At 55.3% G+C, this 8,349-nt stretch overlaps 1 protein-coding gene across 1 annotated transcript in view; it reads left to right on the top strand.

The window, feature by feature from the left end:
- Positions 1 to 2,081: 2,081 nt before the first annotated feature.
- The window catches only part of LRFN2 (leucine rich repeat and fibronectin type III domain containing 2), a 176,560-nt gene continuing 170,292 nt past the window's right edge, over positions 2,082 to 8,349 (top strand). Inside the window, exon 1 of the mRNA XM_027126803.1 lies at positions 2,082 to 2,507. The gene's annotated coding sequence lies outside the window, so the exon portion shown is untranslated. The remainder of the gene's footprint in view (positions 2,508 to 8,349) is intronic.

The following is an 8,349-nucleotide window of genomic DNA, read 5'->3' as shown; positions in this document are numbered from 1 at the left end:
AGCATCCCTGGCCTTCATGCCATCCTAACGCCTTATTGGTTTCTGAGTGGAGCTCCGTCTCTGCTCTGGTGCCAGGTTCATCCTATCCCTGCCACTAGATTCTGGTCCTCCCATGGGTGACTCTGGTGTAAGGAGATAATCTAGCCTGATGCCCCTGACCCTTGGGGGCAACTCAGACACTTGAATCTGGGCTATAGCTCCTCCTTCCACTCTTGACCCCTCCCCTTGGAGTCCTCACCTATGGAATGCAAAACCAAAGGGTAAGCGAGGAAGAAAACCCTTTTCCTGCTGACCGTCCCCTTCCCTTACCTTCACATCCTCCTGTTTCTACCCCCACCTCCTTCTACTCACCTCCTCCTTCCTTTCCTCATTTCTCCTCCCTTCCTCTATCCCCACCCCCTGTTTCAGCCCCTCTTTTCTTGTGTCAACCCACTCTGATGTACCTTGAATTTCATCCTGGCCATGCCCTTTTCCCCTCTGGCTTTCTAGCGTCCCCCCAGGGAAGGACTTGTCTTTCAGGGTCTGCAGAACACTGATCTAGCAGTTTCCCTGAGTGTACATGGGGAGGGTGGCCACCACATGGGGGTCTAGGTGCCTGGGCTTCAGCAGATTTTCACCCACTTATATGCACACAGAGAGGAGGCAGGGTTTTATATTACAGATTTATGCAGCTGAGCCAATCCTGGGCTGCAGAGACACATCCATATGCCACATGTGCCTCCCTGTGGGTATCTGGGACAGGTGCATGGGAGGTGTAGCCAGTAGGAGAGAAGAGATGGATTGAGACATTCTCCCTGGATTTAGCAGCTGGAGTACAAGCAGGAATCTCAAACTTTCAGTTCCTTCGGTGGGAAAGGTACCCGTACCTCTTGGGAAGCCCAGTAAGGCAGAGCCTGGTCCTCTCTTCCCGAGAACTGGTTGCTGATCCCAGTGGGCAGAGAGGAAAACCAAAGTTAGATGAGACCCCTGCCAGACCCAGAGCTTCTGATGCTAAGTCCACAGTAGTGTTGGAGTGGGGACTCAACTCTGTGCCACGTGCCTCGGACAAATTGCTTTACTCTTCGGAGCCTCAGTTTCCTCACACGTCAAATGAGGCTCGCTGGGAGGATCGAACAAGGGAAGGCGACGTGCAAACAGTTGGCGCCACTGCACACTTCACAGATTCTGGCGATACTCACGAAAAGTCTAAGCATGCGTGTGCATGCGCCGGGCGCTCATTTGTCCTGGGTCGCCTCGCTAGGGTGTCGGAATCAGAACCGGGCCAGGGCTGGGTGGACGCTATCCTCCCAGCCCCCATCCCCAGCCCAGGGCCGGCGCTGTTGGGTTTTTCTCCGGCAGGCGGCGGGCTGAAGGCTGCACGGCGCGCTCTGCACGTGAGGCGGCAGCACCGGCTCCGGCCGCAGCGCGCAGCCCGGGCCACCCGGCTCGCCTGGCGCAGGGGCTGCCCGCGCCGCTCGGCCACCGAGTCCGCCCTGTCGGCTCCCGGAGCGCAAGGCCCGCCTGCCGCCCTCCCCGGCCCCGCGCCGCCCCTTCGTGCGGGCCCGGCTGGCCAGCGGCTGCCCTCGCGCCACCCCCGCGGGGCCCCCGAGCCCTCAGGTTCCGGCGGCCGGGTGGGTCGGCGCGGAAGGGGGTGCGACGCGCGGCTGGCCCGAGGCTGGCTCCTGGCTCCTGCAGCTCCGCCGGCCGCCTCTGGGGGCGGCCTCGCCGGGTATCTCGGCGGAGACGGTGCGCACGGCTCGGGGTCCCGGGCGCCTACGGCCGCTGGGCTCTCTGTGCCGCTGGCCTCGCGCGGCCGCGGCAGCCGGTCCGGCTCCCTCCAGGCTCCATGCGTGCGATCGCCGTGCGTGTGTGTCTGTGTGACGGGGGCGCGCGCGCGCTCGCGTGTGGGGCAGTGTGCTTGCGGGGCGTGCGGGGGGAGTGTGTTTGTGTGCGTGTGGGTGTGAGTGCCTGGCTCGTTCTCGCTGAGACACACACTCTCCCTCTCCCTCTCCCTCTCCCTCTCTCTCTCTCTCCCTCTCTCTCTCTCTCCCTCTCTCTCTCCCTCTCTCTCTGTCACTGTCTCTGTCTCTCTGTCTCTCACGCACAAACCGGCTGGCTCGTCTGAACTTGAAGACGCCCCACATTCCAAGATGCCTGAGGTTCCTGGGGATGCCCGGGGTTCTTCGATCTGGAAAATCCTACCGGCGTCCTCCTAGGGAGGGATTATCTGGGTTTTTTTGTTTTTTTTTTTTTTTTTTTTTTTGCTTTTTTAAATCTGGAAGAGAACAAGTTGTGCTTTTTCCTCCCTTCTTCTTGCTAAATGCCGTGGATATAACTGAATAAACCGCTCAGGGCTCTCCCCGCGTGGACGTCCGAGGCCACCATCTGCCTACGTTCGCCGGAGCCGGAGGGCTTAGCTCGAGCCGGTCTTGGGCAGGGAAGGATGCGTGGCCGAGCCAGGGAGCCCGGGCGCCCCGCGGAGCCGGCCTCGGTGCCTCCCAGCCGGGGGTAGATGCTGCCTCGCCCAGGTGAGTGGTCGCCGCCGCTGCGTCTCAGCGATCTGGGTGTCCGCGGGAGCTCGGCGCTGGGCTGAAAGCACCGGGGGAGCCGGGAACTTTGCATCCCTTTCTTTTTCAGTTGAGGACTCCCTCACCTGGGCAGTCATGCGAATACCCTCTTCTCTTTTCGCCCATCCTTGTCGCGGGAGGTTTCCTTTTCTTTATTTCCTTTTTTTTTTTTCCGATAGTGGGGGCGAGGAGCGGGGAGAGCGGGTCAGTGTGAGGCCAGAGAGCAAGAGGGAGAGACAGGAGCCGCAGGTATACGGAAACGTTGAAACGGCAGGAGAACTTTGCCACCAGACCACTCTGTTGCATCTCTCCACATGCGAAGCCTGGCTAGAGCGATTGCTGGGGGCTGGGTCGGACGCCAGGGCTCCCTGCGCTCCATGGGCTGGGTGGGGTGGGGTAGAGCCCGGTGTGGAAGGTTGACTCAGTGCTGATGGAGGGAAGGAAGGAATCATTGCAGTTTAGGGAGGCAGGCAGGTAGGGCAACCTCGGGGACCCTGTCCTGTCTTCAGGTAGAAGGCAGGGAGATCAGGCAGACTGTGCGTGTGCAGCTCGGGGCATCAGAATGGCATGATGAAGCAATATGGAAACTGGCATTAGCCGTGCCTAGCTGGTAGGTCTGTCTCCCACCCAGCCCTGCCCTGGTTCTAAGGTTGGCCTGGGCAGGGAGGAGGGAAAGCGGTGGACAGCTGCTTGGAGGCCGGCAGTGCCTTGCTCTGCACAGACCCTAGGGGACGACGGGGAGGTGTCCTGCCCATCTTTCCTTCACCCCAGTGCAAAGGACATAGGCAGCGAGTTCGAGGGAGACAGAGCCCCTGAAAGCCAGAAACTGAAAGAGAAATAGGAGGGAGCCTGAGCAGAGACCGCAAAGGGACTGAGCCAGGCCAACACCAAGTGCCTGCTGAGATGTCCTCAGACAGTCAGAAGCCCTCGGGGAGAGGGCGCTCGCCAGAGCCCGCATTCCGAGCAGGAGTTACAGGCATGACGGTAGATGCTGGCCCTCTGCCCCGCCACTGTGGAGTGTGTGTACGTGTTCGTGTGATTGTATGTGTGTGCATGCATGTGTCAGGGAGGGGGGCCTCTGTGGCTGCCATGGGCTGATTGGTCTTGTGGGGCTGGGGGAGGGGGCGGCTTCAGGAAATTGACCCCCCGTGGCTGGGGAGGAGCAAAGCGAGGCAGGGAGCTGCCCGCTGTGAAGTTCCCAGGGACCAGACTGAGAGGTTCTTGTCGGGTTGTTGTACGTGGATGGGGGCCAGCTTGGAACTCACGGTGGGGAGACCCAGGTGGGGAGATTGTGGGGAGGCTGGGAGCACAGATCTTGGGGTCGTGTGCTGGGCTGCTCGCTGCCCAGCCGCTTGCAGTGGAGCCCGGCTGGCTGCGGGACTCGCTTGTGGGGTACCTTGGGGGCTGAAGGGGATCAGGGTCCTGCAGGGGGGGACTCGGGAGCTCACAAGGGCCTGCACTTGGAGCCGGCAGCCTCTGCAGACCACGCCAGCTGCCTGGGTCCTTCGGCTGACGCTGGAATGTCGTCTCTCCCTCTGACTCTGGCTAGGGGTGCGGAGTTCCGTCTCTCTCCTATGTCTCCTCACATGCTTCTGTTCAGGCTCCCTGCCCAGCCCTCAGTTTAGAGCTTCTGGTCTAATTCCTGCCCGGGAATGTAATTACTTATCTCCCTGCCCTTGCCCTGGGGAGTACAAACAGCCAACTTGGCATTTCCGTTTCACCCTCTGGCGGTGCTTCTCTGGGCCGTGGGCTCCCAGCTCCATCCCCTGTCGGGCTGGACCGGGTACCTGGCTGCCTCCTCTGGGGCTCAGGCTCCCAGCTTCTATGAGATGCCAGTTCTTTTCCCAGGCCCTGAAATCTGAGAAGCTGGGGAGTGTGGCCTGAGAGAGGGTGAGCAGGGAGCTTCCAGGAGGCGAGACTGAGGAGGAGATGGAGGGTGGAAGGGGTGGGAGATGCAGACGAGGTAGGTGGGGCCACTGGGAGAATAGGGCAGCCTTTTGGCCACCCAAGCCCTGGTCTGGCTACAGTGGAAATCGCTTTTGTGTCCTGGCTGCAGCCCTGACATAAAATCAAGGATCCAGGGGAGGTTTGGCCTCCAAGTGTCAGGAATGTCAAGTCTCTCTAGCCTGTGGGGTGGAGCAGTTCTCTTTCAGAAAGTCCCCTGTCTTGGAGTGGAGATGAGTACAATATTGGCGTCTGGCGGCTTTCCATTCTGATGGGGGAGGCTTCTAGACTGAGAGCAGAGACGTAGAGCAGAAAACAACCAGAGACAGCCGAAGGGAACGGGACCCTGGACGAAAGCAAGAACATCTGGGTGTGTTGCAATTTTATTTTGAGTGCAGTTAGAGTGTTAGGGTCCAACTTATTTGAAGGGATAGAGTTGTCATATACAGGCATACCTTGGAGATATTGCAGGTTCAGTTCCGGACCACTGCAATAGAGCGTATATCGCAATACAGTGAGTGACATGAATTTTTTGGTTTCCCAGTGCATATAAAACTTATATTTACATTATATTGTAGTCTACTGAGTGTACAAGAGCATTATATCTTAAAAAAACCCAATGTAATACCTTAATTTAAAAATACTTTATTGCTAAAAATGCGTAACCATCCTCTGAGCCTTCAGAAAGTCATAGTAGTAACATCAGAGATCACTGATCACAGATGACCATAACAAACACAATAAAAATGAAAATGTTTGAAATACTGCAGAGTTACCAAAATGTGACACGGAGACACGAAGTGAACGAATGCTGTTGGAAAAATACTGTTGCCAATATACTTGCTCGATGCAAGGTTGCCACAAACCTTCAATGGGTGAAAAGCACAATATCTATGAAGGGCAATAAAATGCAGCACGATAAAACAAGGTATGCCCGTAATGGAATGGAACCTACACTTGGAAGGCCTGGGTTCAAATTCTGGCTCTGCCACATCTTTGTTGGTTAAGCACTGGAGCCTCTGTGCTCTCTCCTCCGGTGACAGAAAATAATAGTATATGCCTTGCAGATGTGTATGACCCCATATTTGACTCGGTGCTCCCCAAACTCCTTTGTAGATCTGGAGGAGTGTTTGGGTGGAGGCGGAAGGTTTGGAGAGAGGGAGGGGCCCTCAGAGACATGGAGGATAGTGTCCCCAGCCTCCCCTGCCACGTAACTGCCAGGAGGGTTTGATGCCATCCCATGTAAGCTGATCATTAAAAGACTCCAGGAAGCCCTCCAAGAAAACTTCAGGAATTGATATTCGAGAAGCAGATTTCACCTCTGGGGCTGTGGCACCTGCTTCCCTCCCTCCCTTTTGTTTGCTTTGGAGTTTTATAGCCATGCACATTTACTCAGGATGCTCGGACTCTGTGTTTTACAAGTGTCATCTATCACGCTTTGCTACCTCAAGCTTGAGTGTGAACTATCTTCCAGAATCCAACCCCCGCCTTTCCTTCTCTGCCTCTGCCTCTTGCTGCCCCAAGAGTGGCCGCACAGGGCTGGCGTCAGGCCCAGGCTAAGCGAGTGGACACAGCTCCTGCTGGGGTCTGTGCAGGGCCTGTGATTGGACCTGGGTCCCGTCTGTGGAGTTGGGTGGCGTATCCAGTCGGGAAGAGGGGCTCGAACCCAGACATGTATTTAAGTGGGATCTGACTAATGAATCACTGGAACAGGAGTGGAGAGGGTGTCTAAGCATCATGGGCAGGCCTAAGAAAAGGTATATTCAGGGAGCAGGAAGTCAGGTCTGGAGATAGGGACCAGGGAGAATAGCCATGTCCAGTATGCTTCAGGGTGAGGGCAATCAGGATGGCTTCTTGGAGGAGGTGAGGACTTCAGGAACAACAAAAGCCCATTGAAGTCCATAGAAGGCACATTTTGCCTTCTTGTAAATTCAGAGGTCACTGGGAATTTGGGGAGTTTCAGGCATGGGGTACTGAACAAGTAGAATGAATGCTCTGAGAAATTTCTTAGGCTATCAGGACCAGCTCCTTCAAACAATTTCTTGTTTGCTTATTATGCACCAGGCACAGTGCTAAGAGCTTCACATTATTATCTCATTGAATTCTCCCAATCCTGTGAAATGGCCACTGTTGTTACCTCCACTTTACAGATGGGAAAACCGAGGTTCAGAGAAGTTGGGTGCCTGCCAGTTAGCTAGTAAGCGGCAGAGCTGTCACTCAATTCTCATGTCTGTGTGAATTCAAAGCCCACACTCTTAACTCCTCTGTACTGCCTGTGTCCCAAAGCGAGGCTCAGTAGGTACCATGGGTCAGCACGTCTGTAAGCCCCGCTGTCCTCCTGGCCTGACTGAGGAGGAGACTTCACAGCCTCCATCACAGAGCCCTGAGGAGCTCAGTGTTCTCTTGGGTGTCCCTGCCTGCGTTTCTCGCTCACACCCGACTCTTTAAAAGTTCCCATCAGACAGTCAGCATTGTCCTCCTGGACAGGATGGGAGCCGGGACAGTAGGCTGAGCTGGACCGTGAGTCAGGAGACCCGACTCTGTCGTGTGTGACGGGTTGGGAGCCCCTGAGGCCTGGTTTCTTTACCGATAAGTCAGGGTGCAAATGTTGACTTCCCAACATTGATATAAGGGCAGGCCTGTGTGAATGCGCTTCCTGCACTGACCAAGCCCTTTTGCACTCAACCCCTTCCTAATTGTGACCCCTTCCTAATTTAGACTGAGTAGCTAAAGTGTCAACGGCAATAGTGCCCAGATATGAGGGCATTACATGTGGGCTTTAATGTATCAGTTTCACGTGGGACCGGAATTCCCCAATAAGATAACAGGCCAGGCAGATGGACACTGTGCCTTCCGGGAAAAGGGATGCTACAGAGCCTGCAGAAGAGGGGTCTTTGGTCCAGATAATTGGGAGGGATTGGTGGCAGGCAGCTAGGAAGGGACACACGGATACCTGTATCATTCACTTTTGTAATCATGTGCCATTATTGAAGCTTTGGCACCAGAGAGGGTGGAGGGCGTTAGCCTTCAGCCAGTATTCCTCAATCCTTCTTTCAGGATTGCCCTCTCGCAGGAAACTTTTTAGACACAATTTTTTTATAATTGCACGCCCATGAAATTTTAATACCACAGATATGCTGTGTATCTGTTTATGTACTGTAGGTACAGCTGTGCTTTGTATAAAAAAAAAAAGAGTAAGCCGCTTTCTCACCCCTCCCAATAACAAAGTTTTGTCCCCTTGGGGGCGCTGTTGCCACCATTGCGAATGCAGGTTTTAGGGCTAACGGACTAGGATTAGAAAAAGAGGTAGATTTGAGGCAGGGAGAATCCAGGAGACGGTGAGGACAGATTCACCTTGGCATGTCGCTGCCAAGAGCGTGGTCCATGAACTGTAGCAGCAGCAGCATCACCTGGAAGCAGGCTCCCACTCCAGACCTCCTGTATAGGCGTCTCCATTTCATCAAGATGGGAGGTAGGGGAAGGGTTGGAGGCATGGTCCTGGAATACAAGGCTAGTCTGTGAACAGAAGGTCAAAGGAAAAGGCACGAGAAGCCAGCTTGTTAAGCTGCGTGCTGGTGCACCGAGCACGTTTAAGCAATGACGCTATCTACCTGTGTTGTGATCTCGCGCTCTTTATTTTTTTCCCGGTGATTCCTTGCCTTCTAGCTGCAAGTTGTGTAGAAGGTGTGGAGGTCCTGTGGAGGAGGCGCGAGGCTGTGTATGGCCTTGCTTCTGAGCAGGCATGTAATTTGGACAGATCTGGGTCTGCTTTCTTGAATATCCCCAAGAACCAAGGCTAATGGGGACCAGACCAACCTGGGAGACAGACTAGAACCGTAGACACAAGACTTAGGTGTTA

Source organism: Aethalodelphis obliquidens, unplaced genomic scaffold (genome assembly GCF_003676395.1).
Source record: "Aethalodelphis obliquidens isolate GAN/ISIS:26980383/991018 unplaced genomic scaffold, ASM367639v1 scaffold31, whole genome shotgun sequence".
Taxonomy (NCBI): domain Eukaryota; kingdom Metazoa; phylum Chordata; class Mammalia; order Artiodactyla; family Delphinidae; genus Aethalodelphis; species Aethalodelphis obliquidens.
Note: the sequence above shows the minus strand (reverse complement) of the source record. Positions and strands in the feature narration are given on the sequence as shown.